Source organism: Bombyx mori, chromosome 8, assembly GCF_030269925.1.
Source record: "Bombyx mori chromosome 8, ASM3026992v2".
NCBI lineage: Eukaryota > Metazoa > Arthropoda > Insecta > Lepidoptera > Bombycidae > Bombyx > Bombyx mori.
The window spans coordinates 16,198,711-16,223,537 of NC_085114.1; the positions used below are offsets into that span (position 1 = coordinate 16,198,711).

The window sequence follows — 24,827 nt, forward strand, 5'->3', positions numbered from 1 at the left end:
CAATAATACATCGGGCGATGATGAGAGTACCTCTCCCCGGCCGCCGAACGCAGGTCCGAACCTGCTCGACGTGCCACTCCGAGCTGCTTCTCATTAATATAGACAGATCTCATTAATACAGGTACCAGGCCGACCTTCATCTCGTGACTGGAGATCGCGGGCGCCCCATGAGGTTGTATTGTTTTCTGTTTGCGGCTGACCTGTCCTGCAGATTGAAATGCTTTATACTTCAGGGTACGAATATGAAGGCGGCGGTACCTATCAGTGCGCGGTCAGAACTCTGTTAGATGTTACAAGTTTCACACCAAATTGAAGCTTTTCCTTGAAAGTTACCAGTGAACCTATTCAATTAGATTTGAATAAAAATATATTCATATTTAACAAACAAATTGATCTCACTAAACAAATCGTTTTATTAGAAATTTATTTACATTTCTCGAGAAAGCTTTTACATTTCGCTTTCAGATAAAAACGATCGTTGAAAGCTTTCATGCAAAGTTTTTGATTCGTCGGATTACATTATTGTTATTTTTCTTCAGGAAAATACACCTCATATTTTATTAATAATAAATATGAATAAAATGTTGTAATGTGACGTAGCGTGTAGTTAGCAGTGACAGTGGCAGTGGCAGTAGCAGTAGTGTAGTGTGCAGAGGGAGCTCAGGCCGGCTGCCACCTCAGCCACTACATTCACTTCTCTCTTACACAGGGTAGACTAGGGTAGACTGGACGGACGTCTACGGTATGGATTGAGTCTTCTTCTGCCTCGTTGTGGTTGGTTGTTGTTTGGAAGACTAGGGACGGTTCGGTTGCATTTCATTTGTTTTGTTTTGAGTTTGTTCTTTTTTTTTTGTTTTGTTGTTGTTTGTTATTCTTTTGTCAATGCACCTACCATGCATTATCTCTGCACCACCCTATGGTCGACTGGAAGAGAATGCCCATGGCATTAAGTCCGCCTGTGTACAAGTTTTGTTTTGTGCATAAAGTATAAATAAATAAATAAATAAATTTCAGAGTGGGACGTCGCATGTTCGAGTCGAGAGCTAGCGGCTTTGCTATTTATAATGAAACACGTACCTAACAAATGTCCGCGGTGAAATAATAACATCATTTCATAAAAAAGACCACGCAAAAATTATAATTTGCATAGTTACTGATACTGACGGTAGGGCATCTAATGAGTCCCCGTAGGCGGGTACCATCTCCCTGCCGGTCCCCGCCGTGAACCAGTAATTGCATTTCGATTTGTAAGGTTGGGCAGCCGTCGTACTGTAAAACTGAGACTTAGAGCTCATGTCTCAAGGAGGGTGGCGGCATTTACGTTGCTGATGTCTGTTGGCTCCGGTAACCACTTGATATAAGGTTGGCCGTGAGCTCATTCACACATCCGAGCAATAAAAAATAAGAAAAGCACCACTCTTCTGCTCATGTACGCTACTAAAAATAACGTGTCTATCTACTTACTCTACTTCACACCATAATCGTGAACAAACATTGATCATCGCAATATATGTATCTCGGAGACGGTCATTAGTTTGGCAGCTAAACAAAACGCAGCACGATTCCCGAGAGATGGCAGCACGATCGCGGTGTCGTCGGAACTCGGCTAACTTGGTGCTACGACAGAGCCTAGCCGATGGAGGCGCGGAGACGCCAACACACTTACCAACCAGCCTTGTTGTAGAGCGGTGCCTCCGTGCTAAGAACTGTCATACGTTTCGTCTGCTGTTCGCCCCTATGATGTCTGACGATGGAGTTAATAATTGTGGCCTCTCCGTTAAGTATATATGTCCTATTTGGAGAAATACGACAAAAGGTAGATCTTCCACCTAGCGGGTGATATTGCTCCGTAGACCGACGGTCCGAATGTTGTTGTTCGGAACTTGTACATATGCAAGCTTATCTTGAAAACGTCGTAAGCGAGATTCAGGCATCGGTCAATTATCTTGTGATGGCTACCGTCACATCCTGGAGATCTTGTTGCTCGGAATGTGGTTCAATTCATTAAGAAAAGGGCGAACATTAACTGTGTGCATTTGCTAAACAATGCAGTAATAAAGTCGGCACGGACGCACGCACGGAGCCGGTCACCGCGCCGGCTGTAAAACTCTACTATCGAGGAAATGTACTTAAAAGGTTATTAACCTGAAGCTTGCGTCCGCGAATCCAGAGCAATCGGGTTCTTACAGCTGTGGAATAATGCGACGCCTTGTTGTGTACTTTAGTAAGATATCCAACGCACCGAGCTGCGGCCCGCGGGCCCCGACACATAGAGACGTCGTACTGACGATAGTTCTCGCTGTTATTTAGAACGCTTCCCGTCTAATGAGAGAATCGTTAAATAATGACCAAATACATCGTTTAAAATAATTTAAAACAAATGTAATGTACAGTGTTTTGTATTCGAAGTCTATTTTGAAGAACAGTTTATTTTCATATTTATGTTCTGTATTCTGTGCAGATTAACTTATGATTATTATAGTCTAGTCGACAAGTTAAAAATGGTGTTAATTCGACATACTACTGCTAAAATTATGTGGTTTAGCTCATTCGATTCGGAATAATGTCTAGACCATTGTGCTAAAAAATTGAATTAGCACATAAAAAATTCCAAAAGTTATTAACAATTAAACACCTTCAAAAAATAGCGTTTCGTTTATGGCTTATTGTCCGTAAACTGTAAACATTTTCGAAATTTGAAAAAAAGATCCTTAAAGAGAAGGAAATTTAGTAAAAAAAAGTTCCAACTCCCGGAACTGTAGCTCCATTATTTATAATTTTAATTTAACGCTGAAAATAGCCCGCCGCGCGCCATTGTTAGGTTGCGCGCACGGCCTCGAAAGCGAGTACGTCACTTAAAAAATTTTTTTTCAAGTACTTAAAGTTAATTGAAAAATCTACAAAAATTATTGCATAATCTAAACACTTTAGAAAATTTATTCCCGTTGGAATTTTTTATAAAAACATATTTTTCAATATTCTAGACGATTGTTAATTAAGAAAAAATTTTCCAATTTCCATCATCCTTCTAAACTAAAAAAAATGTTTAAATAATTACCTTAAAATTATTTCGCTTCGTGGACCTCTTCTTATAAATATATTAAACAAGATTGCGTCGTCTAAGTTATGAAATTGTTAATATTTTGTTAATAATAATTTTTTTAAGTTAACAAAAAAGAAAAAGAACAATTATGTTGTAAAGAATTTTTTTTTCTTTATTTATTATTATATTTTCGTTTTTATTATATATTTTATTATATAGTATATATTTTATTAAAAGATGTCTTTTATTGACATAAAAACGAAAATATAATAGTAAATAAAGAAAAAAAAAATCTTTACAACATAATTGTGCTTTTTCTTTTTTGTTAACTTAAAAAAATTATTATTAACAAAATATTAACAATTTCATAACTTAGACGACGCAATCTTGTTTAATATATTTATAAGAAGAGGTCCACGAAGCGAAATAATTTTAAGGTAATTATTTAAACATTTTTTTTAGTTTAGAAGGATGATGGAAATTGGAAAAAATTTTCTTAATTAACAATCGTCTAGAATATTGAAAAATATGTTTTTATAAAAAATTCCAACGGGAATAAATTTTCTAAAGTGTTTAGATTATGCAATAATTTTTTTAGATTTTTCAATTAACTTTAAGTACTTGAAAAAAAATTTTTTAAGTGACGTACTCGCTTTCGAGGCCGTGCGCGCAACCTAACAATGGCGCGCGGCGGGCTATTTTCAGCGTTAAATTAAAATTATAAATAATGGAGCTACAGTTCCGGGAGTTGAAACTTTTTTTTACTAAATTTCCTCCTCTTTAAGGACCTTTTTTTCAAATTTCGAAAATGTTTACAGTTTACGGACAATAAGCCATAAACGAAACGCTATTTTTTGAAGGTGTTTAATTGTTAATAACTTTTGGAATTTTTTATGTGCTAATTCAATTTTTTAGCACAATGGTCTAGACATTATTCCGAATCGAATGAGCTAAACCACATAATTTTAGCAGTAGTATGTCGAATTAACACCATTTTTAACTTGTCGACTAGACTATTAAATTTAGTGGTGAATATACCGCGCCGGCGCAACGAGCCTCCTTCACAAAATGACACCGCTCTTCTTGGCGCCGCTAGTACTTTGTAATGACTTATAGTTAATCAGTCATAATGTAATAATTTGTTTTCTCTGCAAGCCGTGACCGAAAGAATCCAAGTAACAGAACAGAATCAAACGCGAAGTCCGGAATGCGATAATAGGTAGACTATTTTGATGAGTTCGGAGATCGACATCAAACCTACATATAATACTAGTGTAAACACTCCCCAATATCTTCAAAATATATTTATGTAGTCAGAATACATAATGGACATTGTTGCAAGCTGGTCACTGCTCAACTTCATAGATTAATAAATTCGTTTTAATATTTTAGTGTCCATATTCTCGTAAGTTGTCGTAATTGTGTTAGTGGCTCAATACACAATAATATCCAATATAAAATCAGATATAATTATAACCAATACAACAAAAAAACCTTCAATAGCAATAGAAAACAAGGTTTTTTAAAACAGCGTCTCCAGCCCGCCGTATATTGTTGAGTCGGTTTTGATGACGCACGTCTCCTCAAGGGTCAAAGGGTCCGGGATCTACAGGTACATATGACTACAGGTCCACTAGGCGGTGCTCTGGATACTGTTAGTAAATTTCCTCCTCCTGAGATCTTAACAAAATATAAAATTTAAAACAATCTTATGTATAAATCTTAAGGGATAAAAAGCTGTGCCGACTCGTTCCACGCGAGGGAAATAAAAGTTGAGGAAATTAATGCAGTCTCGATGAAACAATATCAGAATGAGATTTCCTCAAGTTTGTACTCGTAATATTAGCTCCGCGACAGCACACGAACAGCCAGTACACACAGCACGTGCTCATGTGCGTTAAAGTGAAAATACCCTTCTCTTGAGCTATGACCCTCGGCTGACGATATAATATAAAGCAGCACTAAACTTGTGTGAGATGTTCTTGTGTATATTGTCAAAGCGAACCAAGTTACATTGTAGAGTCCGTCTCTACATGACAACTTGTAGCCTCAAAACTAGTAAGTTTTTTTTTATGTGTCGAGCCACGTGTTGGCGTGCATGATTAAATCATTGAGCTATATCTGGGGCGTTTCTTTTACGAAATGTAATCTTTACGTTTAGAATGTTACAGACAGCTGCTGTTTGAGAGTGCATTACGTCATTTTTCAGGAAATAGATAATACCAGCTTCTAACCTGTGAATAATTTATTGAACAACGTAGCGACAAAGTTGCAAGTCGGCGATGCTATCAGTTGACTCTTGGTGGTTACCGTCTCTCACGAACACATCGCGGCAACGATGAAGGATGTGTCGGAGCACTAGAGATTTATTACTAGAGCAAGGCGTTAACAGCTGGCACTCTTGAACTGGGCGCTCTACGAGTATGTGTAGAGCTGTTTAGGCCTGTGATATATCTATATAAGTATATCTTTACTTAATGAAGCTGTCTTGTTTTCCAGATCGTTGGAGTGCCAGACGCAACTGTTTGTCCCCAGTGACCATTGTCACGTAAGTTTATGTTTTTATATATTGTATGAGAGATGATAGATATGAGAAATGTAAAAACCTGCTCACGGTCCGCTTAGTGCTAAGTAGCCACAAGAGCCTTTAGACTTCAAGAACGTTAATACTGTCAGCTACCTTATCTACCAGCGAGGATGTGCGCTAATGGGAAGTGTCCGATGGCAGTCCGACAGTCTGGCTCGGCACAACTGCCATCATTGTGTCACTGGCGTGATGTTACGGTGTGTAGTATCTATAGAAAACCAAAAGTAATTACGGGTATTGCACGCTCACAAACTTTTATGAGCTTTTGGAACAGCTTTATATCACACGGAAAATGGAACATTCATTGTAGTCCGTAAACTGTTTAATGGCTCAATGTCATGGACTACGCGCTTCTTGGATGAAACTTGAAGTATGTTCAAGAATGCTCACGGCTCACAGCGAAGCTTGTTAAGATATTATAGAGGCAGAGGTCAAGATTGCGTTTTCATGTCATAAGTTAATAATAAAAGCTTCTATAAAAACTTTCTTGTTCTTTTTTAATTTTTTTTATTGCTTAGGTGGGTGGACGAGCTCACAACCCACCTGGTATTAAGTGGTTACTGGAGCCCATAGACATCTACAGCATAGACGCGCCACCCACCTTGAGATACAAGTTCTAAAGTCTCAATATAGTTACAACGGCTGCCCCACCCTTCAAACCGAAACGCATTACTGCTTCACGGCAGAAATAGGCAGGGTGGTGGTATCTACCCGTGCGGACTCACAAGAGGTCCTACCACCAGTAATTACGCAAATTATAATTTTGCGAGTTTGATTTGCGGGTTCATTGTTTATAAAAAGTTCAGAGACAAATTATGCACAATCCAGAATGTATCTTGCTGTTCTTCAATGTAGAGCTGCATGCCACATTAAAGCTCACCCTTAGCCTTTCTGTATAAAATATAAGCTAGGTTGAGGCGCCGATGTATAATTCCCATAACACAGAGCTAGCACGTGCGTGTTTAGCACTCGGTGCGAGCTGCTCTTTAAGATAATAAAACAAATAAACTACATACGTATATCCATCGTAAAGCATAGAACAGATCAAATTTTATCGGATTCCCAATTAAATTAACCAATGTCGGCAATTAGTGTGTGCTTATTTATCATACAATTATAATAGTTCACATTATGAAACAACCTTCAGTATCTTCAAAACCCTATATAACGAGTATGGCGAAAAGTTTTTATTTAAACTTTGTCAATAAAGCTTGCAATTTTTTACACTCTCAACCGCTGTTCTTTTTGTCTTTCCTCGGTCATTACCTCCCCTTAACTCCTCCGTCAAGTTTCCCCCCGCCCCCTCGCCCCCTCGCCCTCTCGCCCTCTCGCCCTCTCGCCCTCTCGTCCGAGTCGACTCGTTAGTGGCGCGGTGTACACTCTATCGGTCGGTGTTATTTAAATAGGTTTTCCACTTCATAATTCAGTCTTTATACAGGTATACTCATTTCGGGATCTTACAAAACTTGGAACTTCCTTTAACACTGGCCCCGTTGTTGGACTTGTTGATGACTTCAGTAATGGATCGTTAATGTGAACTGTCATTCTCACAATTTGTTAACTTCGTTCACTAACTCGGTGATTTCGATTTCTACAACAGACGTCGATTGGTTGGCGATACGCGATGTTAATAAACGGAAAGAGACGTAAATCAAATAACGCACAGAGACAGCTGCCGGAGTGCCCACTTGCTCCTGCATCCTGCACTAGGGCATGCAAATAGATATACTGTTTCAAGGCGGTCGAGTCTATGTGAACTGTGAAATGGCAACCCTTATTAACGAGCTAGTAGGTTGATCAGTGTGTCAGAGCGTAACTTAAAAGGGATTCAGCCGTAGATTCAATAAAATATATCACTATAAGCTTTTAAGCCTTAGGCTTTAGACTTGGTCCACGACCGACGAAGAATGACGTATGCTAACCGCGTGATAAAAACTGTATTAATTCCAAATTTACGTAGATAATTTTTAAACAAATTGATGCACAGACTATGCGACGCACATGTTGTACAACTTGCGCGGGATAACACAAATAACACTCCCGCGTCAGATCTTGGCCGAAGATCTGCAAGGCTCCACTCTCTCTCCGCTACTTTTCACCTTATAAGCTATTTCAGTAAACTTGTAATGTAACTGTAACCCTCTTCGCGGACGATGAGGCTATTTACTACTCCAGTAGTAAGATCTCGTTCATCCATAGTAAACTCCAGGTCACAACCACTAATTCAGAGCAGTGGTTCGGGCGCACGACTTCGACCCGGTTAGCACAGCCGCGCTCTTCAAAAGGGGTCGCCCGCCGGACACCACTACTAATATCTCGACTAGAATTAGGCTCAGTATGTACATCCCCTCTCCAGATCATTCAATTTCGTTTCTGTGAAGTAGTCGTCGGAGCGCCGCGATGTGTGAGAAATGTTGATGTTCACAAGCACCTACATCTAGAGCCGACCATGTAGCGTACGTTGGAAAAGCGGCGCGACACGATTATCCTCATAACGTGGTCACCGCTAATTATATATCCGGCACAGGAAGGAGATGGAGCAACGCAAAGCCCGAAACATGTCTCGTCGGATCCCCCGGATCTATTCTCTTGTGGTGGCGATGCTTTTAGACTCTCCAAGCACTGGTCACCATCCCCGTCGAACTCGTCAACTACGTGAAGAGCTTGACTTGCGAACTAGCTCATAGACACAACGCACTAAGTTTTTCGCCGGATCTTCTCAGTGGGTCGCGATTCCGATCCAGTAGTAGGTTTAGCGAAAGTCTGCACTTGCAATTCTCTCAGGTTGAGCACGTGAGCTCACCTACCAGTCCGTGCGAAATGGTATAGCCCCTTAGGCTACAAACAATATGGCAGGGAAAAAAGCGAGCGAAAATAGATTTTATATTTACCTAAAACCATAACAAAGAAATAAATAATTAATGTTCTTGGATACAAGATTCGTTCGGTTAAAAATTGGATCCCTAATTATTTTCTTCTAATAACGAGATCATTGCTCCGAGATATTTTAGTGGAAGCTCCTTAAAGAAATCAGAATCCTTTTAGAATCCATTGCTCAACGGGGCATATATCTGTCTGTCTGTCTGTCTGTCGTCGCTGACCGCGTGCTGCAATAAGCCATTAGATTATTTTTTATTCAATTTAAGTTCCAAAAGTAATGTAGGGCACATTCAATGTTACATTTTTAGTTTCCTCGCAAGAAAACTAACTGACTGAATCTGTTTTGATTCCTAACGTAGCTGGACAGTGACAATGACTGCTCATTCAAATAACACTAACATAGGAAATGTGTTTTTGATTTCATAGAGAACATGGAGAGTGATGTGATTAAATTTACTTTGCTAGTTTTGTGATCCTTTTTCTAAGACAAACTGTAATAATTGTGGGATGAATATTTGTAACAGTGCACAAAGGTGAGACGATCCAATTTAGTGTGAGGCACAACGACACTAGGTACAAACAAGCGCACGGCGCGTGAACAGCGCTAGTGGCGGAGAGTACGGACATCGTCTGCTTCCATCCAGAGGCCTCGGGGCGCGACTACCACTCGCCCTTGTCAGACTGGTTCGACGGCATCCCAACGTCTGGATCTGTCGCTCCGTTACACTATGTAGACTATTTATATATCTCAAAAATACATTACAAAAAAATCGGTATATAATATTATAACAATTTTTTTTAAAGTAATTATGATATAATAACTACATATTTCATTCATCATTCAATCATTCATTCTTTCACTAAAAACATTGGGAAATTGACGAAAAATTAATTAAAAGAAAAAACATTTTCCCGTACAAAATGTTCATGGGTTTCGTAACTGTCAAACATTGAATGTTCATCCCGCCATACGGTAAACTCTACCCTCAAATTAATGGACGTGTTTAAATAAAAGATGCGAATTGACAAGATATATCCACAGTATTCGGATAATGGATAATGGATTCAGATGAATTCATTTAGATTTAATAAATTCAGTAATGAAAATGGATTGACATACATATATATTATTATTATTTATTTTACGATAAAACAGAAGCTTACAAACCAAAATGTTGAGAATATCAAGTTAGCTCGTTCGTTCTTCGTGATCTCCCCCTCATCATCAATCGTACAGGGAAGGATTTGTCATATTTGTTTGAGTGTGGGAGAAATCGACGTAAATGTGTTGCACGGCACACGCTGTAGACTGGACGCTGCACCACGCGACCGCCGCGGGGCCGGGCGCACACCACGCGGCGCCATGCAACTGTCGTCACTGGCCAAATGAAACTACATAAGCACTTACTGTGAATTAATAGTCAGAAAGTATTCAGATTCTGCAACAATGTTTTGAAATCGAAGTTTCAAATACAAATTCTTTGTTACCGTAAGAGTGTGTGTGTGCATGTGTGTGTACACGTAATACGAAGGAGGGCTGAACGCGACCTCACACACTGTGCTGTCTGTGAACTGGTAAAGACTTCTCAGATCGATCGTAAATCACATTACTGTTCGTAACTTCACTTGGAACTAAAAGCTTCCAACGTGAAGGGTCTTCTTGCGAACATCACGATATCCAAGTTTTTTTTTTTTTTCATAGTTGAGTGGACAAGCTCACAGCCCACCTGGTTTTAAGTGGTTATCGGAGCACATAGATATCTACAACATTAATGTCGCCACCTACCTCGAGATATGAGTTCTAAGGTCTCATAATTATACAGTTACAATGGCTGCCCCACCCTTCAAACCGAAACGCATTACTATTTCACGGCAGAAATAGGCAAGGTGGTGGTACCTACCCGTGCGGACTACAAGAGATCCTACCACCAGTAATTACGCAAATTATTATTTTTCGGATTTGATTTTGATTTCACGATGTTATTCCTTCACTGTTGAAGTCAATCGTGAACATTTGTTGAGTACGTATTTCATTAGAAAAATTGGTACCCGCCTGCGGGATTCGAACACCGGTGCATCGCTCAACACGAATGCACCGGACGTCTTATCCTTCAGGCCACGATACTTCAAAGTACTAAAACTATATAAAAATAGCAGCCCCGGGCCCCGTCGAGCTACGTACCGCCTAACAGTCAATGAATGTCGTGTTACAGATTAATTAAATTAAATATTACTGTACCTTTAAGGCAGCACAATTCGGGTGTATCGCAGCTTCATATACCTTCCTTAGTTTATACAAAATAAATTTCGGAACCCACGCATGAATATTCGACAACCAATATGCATAATATACATTCAATGAAACGGCCATGCATGCTTTCGTCATTTGAATTTTATTTTATTGTCTACATTAATTATAAAATACGAATATAATGATAAGCGTACAGTAAGCGTCTTATGGTTGCAAATGATTTCTTCCAGGCAACCATAGCAAAATAGAAATTGTTATGCAACAGAAGTACGTAGATAATAATTAAGGGAACTAGTATGAATAGCCAAAAGAACAATGTAGATATTTGACAGATACGCGCAACACACTCACTCGTGCAGTACTACGAGTATACTGCGTGATGTGGACGCGTATCGACTACACTACGCGACTACACGAGACGATACAACTAAGAGTAATTATAGACGACGAGATCCTATGCGGTAGCAATGTCACACAGACGACGCCGCGGCCGCTCCCAGCATTAGTGAACTTAGACCGTCGCTTAGATCCCTGTTCAGCACCTAGCGAAGGCCCTAACGAAACACTGACGGACTTCATTTTTTAAGCTTTGGACAGCTTCCTCGAACGAAAAAGTCGATGCCCAAGAGACAGTACAAAATGTCTTTGAAGTTTGTCACCTGACGGCTTCAAAAAAGGCATTGAAAAACGACTAGTGCGCTGACAGAGATCCGCCAATATCATGGGTACATCTTTAATTGATAGAAATAAAAATTATTTATGGATATGATAAACTCTAGTATACAACCAAACAACAAGATCGTAAGTAAGGACCTAATATTATATGTTACGTAAATCAGAGATTATCTACCTTCCGATAACGAACAGTTCTCTCAAAATCGGCTGAGCCGTTCCAAAGGATAGCTATAACAAACAAGGTTCTTGACTGACACTGAGACCACACAGCACACAGCTCAGGGGTCAGAGGTTGCTCAGCCCCTGAGGATGTCGAGCCTGTGTGAACCTATGTACAAGTGACTCAATAAATGTGCTCTGTCACCCACCATTGTTCCGATTAGTAACGACGGATCGCTTGGAACTTTTGGATCTGCGGAGGGACTTCAGTTCTCTCTGTATTTTGTACAGTATGTTCCATGAGGAGTGCTCTGAGGAATTGTTTGTGATGATCCCATCATCTCGTTTTTACCATCGCATCGCCCGCCACTGGAGTAGAGTTCATTCATACTATCTGGAGCCACTACGTTCGTCCACAGTGCGTTTCCTTGGTAGATCTTTTTGCCACGTACCATCCGACCCCGGAATGAGCTCCCCTTCACGGTGTTTCTCCAACGCCATGAACATGTCCTTCTTCAAATGAGACTTGTGGAGAGTATTAAGCGGTAGGCAGCGACTTGGTTCTGTCTCTGGCATTTCAAACGTCCATGAGCGACGGTAACCACTTGCCATCAGATGGGCCATACGCTAACCTGCCTACAAGGGCAATAAAAAGAAAATAAAACATGTATAAAACAAACTACAGCTAGTTCATGCAGCACTGAGACAAGACGCAATGTGTTTCATTATTACAAATTAATAAAAATTAATTGTGCGTCTGTGTTGTTGTATAACATCGAATTACAAACAAAGTAATACTTATAGATAAATGAACACACGCAGAGGCGTCTGTCAAGAACATCCAGTGCTCGAAACATTTGTCTAATGACACAGCAGCACGCACACATCTGCTGTGTCATTAGACATCGCACTGGAATGACCATATTTCCTCGAAAATACGCAAAGAGCCGCGCTCACTATGAATGGGGACCGATACCGGACCATGATAACAAACTTTTTGTGGCCTAGGATATATAGTATGGATCTCACAAACATTTACCATACAACACGGAAACATTAAATTTATCGGATGAGAAATTCGAAGGCTTTGTCATCTCGCGTGGTGGAGACTTCAACTGGCCGCCGAGATCGTGTGACTTAACATCGCTCGACTACTTTCTGTGGGATTACGTGAAATCTCAACCATAACTCGTACTTCGTGAAATTGAGCCCCATTTATGCGAACATGTCATACAAAATTGGTACCCCAGGATACACCACCTACAGCGGAGTCGCGGCGGCCATTTGGCTGAAATTATATTCTATATATAATGTCATTGAATACATACTCCATAAAATAAAATTAAAATTGTTGCAATATCACTTAAACAGTTTATTTTATTTTAAGTTCGAGCGCTCTTAATGGAAAACCCTTTCTTACTCTGTCAATAAAGTATCGGGAAAAGATCAATAAGACACAAAATGTTAGCAAAATGTAATTCATCCAAATTTATTTTACCACCTTCAAAGTACGCTCGTTCAGAAACGACACACTTAGGCAGACGAATGATAGAATCATCAAAATATTTTGTTAAACCCTTTTTCTGGAACTGAGTTCAGCTTTCGCCGCGAATTATCATTTATGTCTTCTACGGAGTGAAAACGTGTGCCGCGACATGGTAATTTGGGTTTAGGAAAAAGAAAAGAGCCACCGGGGTTATACCCGGTGGACAAGGAAAATGCTCGATGATATTTGTTGAGTTTGTGGTCAATAATTCTTTCACAATTATGACCCTGTTCCGAGGCGCTTTATCGTGATGCAAAATCCAAGAATTTTCTTTGCACAAATCAGGTCTTTTTCCGTGAAACTTACTCTATGAAAATGCGCATAAGGCTCAAATAATAATTTTAATTCACAGTTTGACTTTCTAGCAAGAATTCCGGGTCCACAACACTGCGATGGCCAAAGAAAACCATCAACACGACGATGACTTTTTATCTCTTCTGGCGTGGTATTTTCGGTTTGGTCTGGTCTTGTCTCCAGTAAAAATGCGTTTCACGAATGACGAAGGTCAGAATCAACTCGTTCTAGCATGTTCTCAGCGACTCTTATGTTCTCTTAGTTTTGGAGAAAATTCAGGTTTTTAGGGACTAGCCGAGCGGCAACATGTTTCATTTTAAAGTTATTATTTAGAATGGAACGTATCGACAAAACTACACTAAGCTGATGGGCCACTAAGCTGTGGCGAGACGACAAACTTCATAGTGTCATACTTTACCATATGCCGTTTCATTGCAAGTAATGAGGTGGTATCGGTTCCAATAGACCCTCTTGGATTAGTTAGATATGCAAGATATAATAACAGATTCAAAATGAAGCCCTGAAGGCCATCCATAAACATGGAGGCCATTCACTAAACAGTGAACCACTTCATTCCTTTGACATCAACTTTTTGAATTCTTCCTAAGAAACAGTATCTAACCAGCTCTAATGTAATGTCCCCAATGATGTATAGTGTGCATGGTGTGCTCTCCTGCCTGCTGTGCACCACGCTCAACGTTATCAGACGCTTTGGACAAATCGCAGGCCGCTCCTATTGCGTCAAGCGATTCCTCCTAAGCCTGGAAATCATTTTAAATAAGAATACCTGCATAAGTTGCGGGGCGGCCCCTAATATATTCATACAGTTTTTCTATCAAGTAGATTATGTTCGTATTAAAATAACTTGGAAGCTGTCCTGTATACTGTGTCAGGGATTTACTCAGTTTTACATTCGACTACGAAACCATGAATAAGTAAATGGATCGAATGAGGACGTGCTATGGTTGTCATACGAGCAGCTCAACTGCAGTATTACAGTTCATCCCACGGGCTGAAGCCGCAAATCCTGGACACAAATCGTCAGCGCGTGATCACCCCACCCCACCCGCCCTTCCTCCCTCTTCCCTCCTCCTATACTGCGTCTTTAGCACGTGCTTCACATGTATTTCCACGGATTCACATCACAGCGCTTGTACTAAATATAATCACATTGTGAGTGTCGTTCTTACGAAGATATTTATGCTTCGTTGAAACTTCGACATCTCTGCCCGTGTAGCTATGCTGCAAAGAACGCGACTTTTAGTTGTCGTGGATAACGACTTTTAGTAATATTATGACGGTGGTTTTGTTTATTATTTTAAATGATGAAATGTTGTTTTGATAAATATCACAAAATGAAGGGTAGACTCCGTAACGCCACAGTATTACCTAAATGGCGGTACGTGGACAGAGTCGTGGCATTCCGTGTCAGACAGTCATTCCGTTCGTCTCAGTCAGTGAGTCTCTGACAGTCAGTCAGTCAGTCAGTCGGTCTGTCGGTATGTGCAACGAAACTGTCGGTTTATCCTGTCATTGTGAAAGTTGTGTGTGTTGAATTTCAATAATTATTATTGACTTTTTATAGACAGTTCAACCAAATACGAGTGATGACGGAAACTACCGCTCAGCCATCCCTGACGTGTGCCAACATATGTATATACAAAACCTACATACCTGTATGGAATACAATATATATACCGAAACCTTAGAACTCATATATCAAGATGGGTGGTATATATTATGTATATATATACCTGTGTGTGTGTGGGTGTGTGTGTGTGTGTGTGTGTGTGTGTGTGAGTGTGTGAGTGTGTGTGTGTGTCGGAGAAGCCACAATTATTAACACTATCGTAAGATATTATAGAGGCGAATAGGCTGACCGAGTTAAGAGAAATATTGAGTACACCAATCACGTTTGCTGTCTTAGAAAAATTTAGAAATCTTCTCTTGACGTTAGCGAACGAAAACCATTGACAGTTCTTAGCACGGAGGCACCGCTCTACAAGAAGGCTGGTTGGTAAGTGTGTTGGCGTCTCCGCGCCTTTTTTTTTTTTTTTTTTTTTTTTTTTTTTTTTTTTTTTTTTTTTTTTTTTTTTTTTTTTTTTTTTTTTTTTTTTTTATGATTGAAAGTTTACTGGTGGCCCGAAGGCCTTTCCAGTTTCACCAGGACAGGTGGGCGAGCAAAGGCTCAGCCAAGAATGGTGGGATTTGCTAACAACTGCCCGAGCGCCTCCGAAGGAGACCTAACAACTCAAGAGCAATTGTTTCGCGAATGAATCTACTACCGGATCGGAATCGCGACCCGCTGAGAAGATCCGGCGAGAAACTCAGCGGGCTGATGCATGGGTTAGGTTGCACGTCGACCTCTTTGTCGAGTTCGACGAGTACGGTTACCGGGGTCCCTAAGCCTGCCCCTAGTATTAGAGCTGAAGGCATCTAATGCAAAGGTTATTGGATCTGATGGATCCGTAAGGACGTGTCTAGGGCGTCGACGGTGACTGGCTCCTGCATGATCAGGATTCGGGGAGTAGTCAGCGGCGGCTACGATAAGGCGATTATCATGACGCATAGCCTTATCGAAGTATCGTTCCGACGCTGACTTCATGTATTTCCGAATTGATTCGAGGCCCAGGTCGTCGTGTAGGTCAACGTTCCTCACGAACCACGGAGCCCCGACAGCTAACCTGCAAAAGCGAGATTGTAGGGATTGGAGGGCGTCTATGTTTGTGCGGGCCGCGTGAGCGAACACCACACTCGCGTAAGTCATGACGGGCCTTATGCAAGTTTTGTAAAGTGTCACCTTGTTCCGAAGGGACATTTTACTCCGCTTACAGATCATGGGGTAGAGTCTACCGAGAATAAACGCGGCACGGTCACGGACTGATTTTATATGCGGGCGGAATGTCATCGATGCATCCAGGGTAACGCCCAGGTACTTGACCTTCCTGGCCCAGGGTATGGGTTGTCTAAAGAGAGTAATCGGGGGTGTGAGATTCCTCCTCCTAATCCGGGAGGAAATCCGTGTGGAGCTTCCCCTCTGAAATAGCACCGCAGTACTTTTCGCTGGGTTGATGTCTATGCGCCATTTTCGGAACCACTGTCCTAGGGCTAGGGCTGCGCTCTGAAGCTTCTTCACGATTAGGGACTTATTTCTACTAGAATAGTAAACAGTCGTGTCGTCGGCGAATAAAGCTAAATGGGTCGGCGGCGACCGGGGAATATCGTTGACGAATAAGCTAAATAGGAGTGGTGAGAGGACAGAGCCTTGCGGGACTCCAGCTGTGAGAGGTCGTGGGGAGGAGCGGGTTCCCTCGACTCGATATCGAAAAGAGCGGTTCGACAAGAAGTCCCGTATGATGAGCACGAGACTATCCGGCACGCCCATGTTGAATAGTTTGAAAATCAAACCGTTGTGCCAGACTTTGTCGAACGCTTTTGCGACGTCGAAGAAGAGAGCTCCCGTGTATAACGGTTTTGGTCGATTAAGCCCCACAAGAATGTGCTCCGTGAGGCGGTGCACCTGTTGAATGCATGAGTGATTTGTACGGAATCCGAATTGTTCATCGATGAGAATGCCCTTGGATGAGACGAAATCTCTGAGGCGCTTGTAGAGCAGACGCTCATACAGCTTGCCTAGAGACATGAGGAGGCTAATCGGGCGGTAACTCGTCGGATGATTTTTTGGTTTACCGGGTTTATGTATGCCGATAACGTCCGCTTCTTTCCACACCGCGGGAAAGATACAGTTCGCCATAGCGGCATTGAAAATAGATGCCAACATCACGATGAGTTGGACGGGTAGAAGTTTAATAACGCGGTTAGATATACCGTCGGAACCGGGAGCCTTGCGAGGACGTAGGTCTTTGATCAAGTCTTTAACTTCCATCGGGGTGACGGGTGGTAACGCATCCGAGGGTGGCAAGGAGGCTCTGCGTTCTACCTCACTGTCTACTAATTCTACATGAACAGGGTCCACGGATTGAGTGCTGGGCGTGCACTGGGTTTGCAATGTATCGGCCAGCAGCTCTGCTTTTTCGTCATCATCAAAGGCCGCGAGTCGGCCTGAGGGGCTTACGAGGGGGGGCATAGTTACTACCGTATCCGATTTGAGGGTACGAGCTAAGCGGTAGTAAGACCTTTGGGAGGGCGCGAGTCCTTCTAAGAAATCAGACCATCTGGCATCTCGGACTTCGGCGATGCGAGACTTTACGTCGCGTTGTAGGGCACGCATTCGAATACGATTTTCCGCGGTAGGATACCTGTCGTAGGCGCGTATCGAGGCGTTCTTAGCTCTAAGGAGTTCCCTAATATCGTCGGACAATTTGAAGCGGTGAAGGAAGTCCTCCGCTACAACTTGTTTCGATGACCTATCTAATGTCGAGGTGATGTGTGATGTTAAGATGTCTATGGCTTCAGCGGTATCCTGAGGAGACGGGGTAGAGTCCGGGTTAAACGGGAGCGATGGTGGATCAGATTCAGCCAGGCTGATGCCCAGCGTGTGCCAATCCACCACAGCCCTCGTGACGGGAACGGAATCGGGAGCGCGACCAAGCTTCATAACGACGGGACGGTGGTCTGAATCTAACTCTGAAACTACTTCGATCGAGTGTAAGCGCAGAGTTACGTTTTTTAATAACGCTATGTCGAGTATATCCGGGCGATGCGCGATATTTAGCGGGTAGTGAGTCGGGGTTAACGGAGCGACGATATCGAAGGCGAGATCATCGACTAACGCGTCAAGCCGCCTGCCATTCGGGGTTGTGGTGTGTGAGTTCCACCTGATGTGTTTACAATTAAGGTCGCCCGCCAGAATGACAGAGCTCCCCATACCGAGCAGCGCCTCGATATCACTGCTTAGAACGATCTTATCCGGTGGAAGATAAACGGACGCGATAACGATCGGCGCGTGTCCCGTCAGTGAGATTCGGCACACTGATGCTTCGATATTAGCAAGCGCGGGAGGATCGAGCGGGACGCAATGTAGGGCTCTTCTATAGTAAATGACGGTACCACCACCACGGGCAGAGAGCCTGTCGTTCCTGACCATGTTATAGTTCGCGATTTTAGGGTCACGGCGCGCGGGCTTAAGTAGGGTCTCCTGCACTAAAAATATATCAATTTGATGGTCACGCAAAAAGTCAGAAACCTGATCACGTTGATTTGCGAGACCGTAAGCGTTAAAAAATCCTATCGTCACGGATAGGGGCTTTATTCTACTTATATACGCCATTGATTACCGGCGGAGTGAGGGGAGGACGTACGTATTTAATGACGCGTATACGTCGGCGTATTCCTGCACAACGGCGATAAAGTGTTGTGCAGTGGAGGCAGCGCGAATGGCGTCGCCCAAAGCGTTAACGCGCTCAAAGTTGATCGACTGAAAGAAGTCGATCGCTAAAGCGAGATTTTCGGACGCGGTCGGAGGGCAAGTCGCGGGAGAGGGACGAGTCGCGGGGGCAGGACGAATCGCGGAGGAGGGAGTTGTAGCCGTGTTCGTGTACGGCAGCGGTTTCGCCCAGGCCGAGACACTGGGCACCGCCGCCGGAACGAACGCTGGCTTAGCCTGCGACGCAGAGGGTGCCGAGGCTTTGATGTCTGGGCCGGAAGCTCGGAGGCGGTTTTGGCGGGCGACGCGGCGATTTATTTTCGGGGCTCGGGGGCATCCGCGGTAATTTGCGGGGTGACCCTGTGTTCGACACAGGACGCAGCTAGGCGGTTCCGTCGCGGTTTTTTGATCGCGAGTGCATAGGGCCGTGGCGTGATCGCCTAAACATTTGACGCATCGGGGGCGCGCGTGACAGTTACGGGAAGAGTGCCCATACAATTGACAGTTATGGCACTGGCTAGGAGTGCCTTTTTTATGGGGGGCTTCGACAGCGATACCAGAGAGCCTACAGACGGTCTGTGTGTTAAAGATTTTCTTACCCTCGGGGGTAGGCTGGAGAGCGACTAGAACCATATTATATGGCTCCCTACCGCGACCGGTGTGCATACGGTGCACAGAATTCACTGGTAGGCCTTGTTCTAACAGGTCGGCTTTTACGAGCTCTACATCTAACTCTTTAGGGATTCCGCGTATTACAACGCGGAGTTCGCGCTCCTCCTGAAGCGTATAAGTGTGGAAGCTTATACGCTCCTTACGGAGGTAAGAGGTGAGGGCCCTATGGTCATCAGATGAATGCACCTTTATTTGGATGCCGTTCGCGAGGTTACGGGCATTCGTGAAATTGATATTTTTGGCCTTAAGGGCCAGGGAAACTCGATCCCAAGCTGCCTTCTCTTGAAGGATTACCGGAGGAGGGGACTGTGTTTTATTTTGTGCCACCGGACGCGGCGACGGACTGGCACGGGCTGGAGGCGCAACGGGAGTCTGGGGGCGGGGGCGCGGCGCGTTCGCGGCTTTGCTAATTTTAGCGGCCGCGGGAGCTCGAGACTCCGCGGCACGCTTCTTACCCTTTTGTACCAGGGTAAATCCATCCGTCGATGAGGCGGGGGCGAGGTCGACCTCCATCTCCGAGTCAGAGTCGGAGGACGAGGAGGCGGGCGCCGGCGACCTACGAGCAGGTGTTTTGGAGGGCGCGACGGAGGCCGCGGATGATCGCACAGCTGGAACGGTGGCCACGGCGGACGACGCAGCAGTTTTACTCGCCAGTATAGGCGACGCGGGAACGGCAGGCACGACGGAGGTTGCGGTGCTCGATGTAGAAGCTTTGCACGCAGGTACAGGCGACGCAGGAGCAGCGAGCACGGCGGAGTCTTCGAGAGAGCTCGCAGTGTGATTGGCCTTGAAAGCCAGAAACTCTGAGGCGAGCTGTGGATGACGAAGTCGGAGGAATTCCGCGAACACAGCGTCCATGATCGCTGAGTGCCCAGGTGGGGCGGCCCCGGGTCTTGAAGACACTCGCCTTGCGGCGAGGCCCCAACTTCTCGGACCTGAGCGGTTCTATTGAACACAGGTGGCGATGCGGCACGATTACTACAGGACAAAGAAAAAACACAACAAAACGGAAATAACAAAAAGAAACAAAACAATTAAACACTTCCAGGAAAGCAGTTTGTCGGCAGATGTACCACGAACACAGAAATAACGTAAGGAAACAAAACAAATAAAAACTTCCAGGAAAAAACACTTGGTCGGCAGATGTACCACGAACACAGGCCGCGCGAACAATGGCCGGGCTAACAAAAGCCGGGCGAACAAAGGCCGGGCGATCGAGTGGTCGATGGGCACGTCCGCACGTGACGGGTGCCTCTATCGGAATCGTCTCCGCGCCTCCATCGGCTAGGCTCTGTCGTAGCACCAAGTTAGCCGAGTTCCGACGACACCGCGATCGTGCTGCCATCTCTCGGGAATCGTGCTGCGTTTTGTTTAGCTGCCAAACTAATGACCGTCTTCGACACATATATATATATATATATTTACGGGTTAGATGGGTCGACGATTTCACAGCCCACCTGGTGTTACCGGAGTAACCGGAGCCCATAGACATCTACAACGTAAATGCTGCCACCCACCTTGATATATAACTTCTAAGGTATCGGTATAGTTACGGCTACCCCACTCTTCAAATCAACCTTTCATGTAACCTTTGCATTAGATGCCTTCAGCTCTAATACTAGGGGCAGGCTTAGGGACCCCGGTAACCGTACTCGTCGAACTCGACAAAGAGGTCGACGTGCAACCTAACCCATGCATCAGCCCGCTGAGTTTCTCGCCGGATCTTCTCAGCGGGTCGCGATTCCGATCCGGTAGTAGATTCATTCGCGAAACAATTGCTCTTGAGTTGTTAGGTCTCCTTCGGAGGCGCTCGGGCAGTTGTTAGCAAATCCCACCCCTCTTGGCTGAGCCTTTGCTCGCCCACCTGTCCTGGTGAAACTGGAAAGGCCTTCGGGCCACCAGTATACTTTCAATCATAAAAAAAAAAAAAAAAAAAAATCTTCAAATCAAAAAGCATTACTGCTTCACGACAGAAATAAGCAGGATGGTGGTACCCACCCATGCGGACTCACAAGAGGTCCTACCACCAGTCTATGCAACATAATTTTCACATGATTCACATGATTTGATCAAACGACTCTGTTTTTATTATGTAAAAAGAACCTATGTTTAGTCAAAACAGTCAGGATTTGTACTCTGAAGTTTCAGGAAGCGTTGTTGTTGATATTTCCGTACTACCAAACGGAACAAGTTCCAGAGCGGATGTTTACCGCCGACCGCCGAGCGTGGCCGCGGCTCCGTGCGAGTGCACCGCAACAGCAGGGTTCTTGAGTGGGTTTATTGTAACGATTTAGTGCTCCTATACTCGTAGACCGCGTGCATATAATATAGACAAGTATCTACAGACTTGTACTGTTGTTGGGGCACACCGTAGTGAACTCGGTTCCACCGTCCGGTCTGTTTGTGCCGCGTATTAAATTTGTGTTTCCTATACCTCCAATAGATTTCAATAACCGTTTAATATAGAATGGTCCGTGGGCTATCAGCCGATCTTCACCAATCAACAATATCTGACAAGAATGCTTCCACTACTGACTACGTACAAAATGTCATGAGATGGTAATGTGGCGGCAGTAGGTACTCTTATTACTTCACTAGTACATTCAATGAACTAACACAGTACTGTGCTATCAAGAGACTGTGTCATTGAATCCGGCGAGGGTGCACATAGCCGCAGCCGAACCAGCTCCGACGGTACATTCAATAAACCAATTTATCACCGCTTCTGTGAACACCGTGATTGTCTTTTTTTCACACATTTTTATTTGTGTATAAAATAGGCGCCATTTTTATTATACTTTTTTAATTTTTACAATATAAAAAGGCCTGAATGTGGCCCTCACAGCGATTATACGCTAAGTATTTTGGAATTAAGTAGTTTACATGACACGCTATTTGTACGAATCATTTTCATTGAAGACCTCATTCTGTATCGTGATTCGGAGAACGTTTCATTCATTCAACACGTTGCCCCAACAACATACAACAGATACGCTCTATGGAAATCTACTCACCCGGCTCTCTAACGCGCCCTACAAGTTGCTCTACAAGGCTCGCAGATAATATCAGTGCTACAGATACTATGAACACACATTACAAAAGTCCATCGACACAACTGAGTCAGCACGTCGAGCTGTGAGCGTCGCGCTACCCAGTGGCCGAGCCTCGAGCCGGACAATTAAACAACCCTGCAGTTCCGTACAGTACAGACGGAGCGTACCACTCACGCGCGCTGCATCGCGCCACGCAGCACGGCACCGCTGGCACCAGGCTCTGCTGTGAGGATAGGGTCTGTGACATGTTGTTAGCTGTGCACGAGGCGCGGTGGAGCCCTAGAACCGGTCGGTGACGCGACGAGCACTATAATCAACACCCCCGCTAATAATATGGTATACACCGTAATGTTTCGTCTTACAATACGGCCCCGCTGCGCTCTACTGCTCTGCAGCTAATATTGATTTATGATCGAGTTCACCGGCTCATCAGAAATAAAGCGGCTACTGGAGTCCGTTGTCGTCAGTCGCCTTCAGCCACGAGGCTCAACAAGCACGGTCGACAGGGTAGCACAGCACAGCCATCACTTTATAAATTCACGCTAATAAGTAATAAAACCCCCGCGTCTTTCCTAGAAAAACTTCGAACAAAAGCTATAAAAGCTAATTGCGGAGGAAATAAGAACGCTTTTTTCCGGAGCCGGTTCGTTTCCGGAACCTCCGACAGTGGAAGTAGTGCATCCGCGTCACCACCGTCTGCCATATAACTTGTTCTCTAACCGACTCGGACCCTTTCGTTATAATTCTGTCTATTGGTAGCTGTTCTCCGAATGTATTGCGATGTATGTCGACAAAATAACATATAAGCAACTATAATATTATTATGAATTTCCTGAGCTGATTTTTTTGTTAAACTATATTATAGATTGTGCAGCTGTGCATTATTTGACTTCAGTTAACTTCTGTTTCACTAATCTCTCTAAGATAATTTATCGCTAACAAGTACCCTTCTATCTGTAGCCTTCCATTATTTTATTCTATTATTTCGCAAACCTAATCAAATGGCAGTTTAACTTACCTACCTAGTTACAAAGCTGTGTCGTGAAATTTGGAAAAAAACCCATCCCGAATAAGGTTTGCGAAAAAACAGAAAAAAGGCTTTACAATTTTTTTTGAAAGCAACACCTACGAGTACATCGCAAGTGTGACAAGACGAGCCCGCGGGCCCCTTATAAACTAATTACAGAATCGCGCTTATTGTTCAGAATCAATCTTCAAATTAATAAAAAAAGCGCTTTGTTTATTTTAGAATCTTATTTTTGATAACTTTTAATAATAGGAGTTAAAGTATGAAATTGCTGTTTTCAAATCAAATCAAATCAAAATCAAATCAAAAAGTTTTATTCAACATAAATGAAAGTACATACTTGTTGAACGTCAAAACAACTACCGCCAATTCACAAGAACTAGCCTCCGTCCTGAGAAGAATTGGCAAGAAACTCAGCGGGCATGTCTTTTTTTTTGAAATATTAGATTATTTTTTTAATATTACATTTTTTTAAATATTCATTTTTACAATAAGTAATTATAACATAACAATTTTACATTATTGAAATGCCCGGAGCGAGCAACTCATTCCCACTTTGTGCAATCTTCTAGATAATCATTGACTTTATAGTAAGCTTTATTGCACAGATGTTCTTTAATAGTTTTCTTAAACCTATGTATATGTAGGTTCTGAACATCTTGTGGGATTTTGTTGTACAGGCGCACAGACAAACACCCGAATGAATTTCGTATCTTATGTAACCTACTCATCGGCACAACAAGCTTGTGTTTGTTCCTAGTATTTCTATTATGTATGTCCGACATTTTAGGAAGCTCCTCAATATGTTTACGAACATACATCAAATTTTCAAAGATATACTGGGATGGCATAGTGAGAACTTTAATTTCTTTAAATTTTTCCCTCAGGAATTCCCTTGAGTGCATGTTATAAATAGCACGTATAGCTCTTTTCTGCAGAATAAATATCATTTCTACATCGGCCGCATTGCCCCATAGCAAAATGCCATAGGACATGACACTGTGGAAGTAACTAAAGTAAACTAAACGAGCCGTGTCCGCATTTGTTAACATTCTAATTTTTTTTACTGCGTATGCTGCAGAGCTGAGCTTACTCGCCAATTTATGAATATGAGGTCCCCACTGCAGTTTGGAGTCCACTGTTATACCAAGAAATACGGTTGACTCAACAAGCTCCAATGATTCCTCAGAAACAATTACATCACTATCTACTTGTCTCACATTTAAAGATAATTTAATACATTTTAAAGTAAATTTAATACATTTAGTTTTCTTACTATTCAATAATAGGTTATTGATACGGAACCAATGAACC

At 43.0% G+C, this 24,827-nt stretch overlaps 1 protein-coding gene across 10 annotated transcripts in view; it reads left to right on the top strand.

Annotated features, from left to right (window-relative positions):
- Positions 1 to 24,827, top strand: part of NGR-B1 (neuropeptide receptor B1) — an 85,799-nt gene that overhangs the window by 51,370 nt on the left and 9,602 nt on the right. For 7 of the 10 annotated variants that reach the window (XM_038012225.2, XM_062669517.1, XM_062669520.1 and 4 more), the window contains 1 exon segment: positions 5,543 to 5,591. The exons of the other annotated variants lie outside the window; for them this stretch is intronic. The gene's annotated coding sequence lies outside the window, so the exon portion shown is untranslated. 10 annotated transcript variants of the gene reach the window in all.